Source organism: Salmo salar, chromosome 02, assembly GCF_965601325.2.
Source record: "Salmo salar chromosome 02, fSalSal1, whole genome shotgun sequence".
Lineage (NCBI taxonomy): Eukaryota > Metazoa > Chordata > Actinopteri > Salmoniformes > Salmonidae > Salmo > Salmo salar.
Window position 1 is genome coordinate 97,563,105 of NC_138292.1, and position 1,307 is coordinate 97,564,411.

Sequence of the window (1,307 nt, forward strand, 5' to 3'; positions counted from 1 at the left end):
TATAGTGTATCTAGTAGCCATGCTATATATAGTGTATCTAGTAGCCATGCTATATATAGTGTATCTAGTAGCCATGCTATATATAGTGTATCTAGTAGCCATGCTATATATAGTGTATCTAGTAGCCATGCTATATATAGTGTATCTAGTAGCCATGCTATATATAGTGTATCTAGTAGCCATGCTATATATAGTGTATCTAGTAGCCATGCTATATATAGTGTATCTAGTAGCCATGCTATATATAGTGTATCTAGTAGCCATGCTATATATAGTGTATCTAGTAGCCATGCTATATATAGTGTATCTAGTAGCCATGCTATATATAGTGTATCTAGTAGCCATGCTATATATATAGTGTATCTAGTAGCCATGCTACATATATATAGTGTATCTAGTAGCCATGCTATATATATAGTGTATCTAGTAGCCATGCTATATATATAGTGTATCTAGTAGCCATGCTATATATATAGTGTATCTAGTAGCCATGCTATATATAGTGTATCTAGTAGCCATGCTATATATAGTGTATCTAGTAGCCATGCTATATATAGTGTATCTAGTAGCCATGCTATATATAGTGTATCTAGTAGCCATGCTATATATAGTGTATCTAGTAGCCATGCTATATATAGTGTATCTAGTAGCCATGCTATATATAGTGTATCTAGTAGCCATGCTATATACAGTGTAGAGGACATGCTATATATAGTGTATCTAGTAGCCATGCTATATATAGTGTAGAGGCCATGCTATATATAGTGTATCTAGTAGTCATGCTATATATAGTGTATCTAGTAGCCATGCTATATATAGTGTAGAGGCCATGCTATATATAGTGTATCTAGTAGCCATGCTATATATAGTGTATCTAGTAGCCATGCTATATATAGTGTATCTAGTAGCCATGCTATATATAGTGTATCTAGTAGCCATGCTATATATAGTGTATCTAGTAGCCATGCTATATATAGTGTATCTAGTAGCCATGCTATATATAGTGTATCTAGTAGCCATGCTATATATAGTGTTTCTAGTAGCCATGCTATATATAGTGTTTCTAGTAGACATGCTATATATAGTGTATCTAGTAGCCATGCTATATATAGTGTATCTAGTAGCCATGCTATATATAGTGTATCTAGTAGCCATGCTATATATAGCGTATCTAGTAGCCATGCTATATATAGTGTTTCTAGTAGCCATTCTATATATAGTGTTTCAAGTAGCGATGCTAAATATATAGTGTTTCTAGTAGCCATGCTATATATAGTGTATCTAGTAGCCATGCTATATATAGTGTA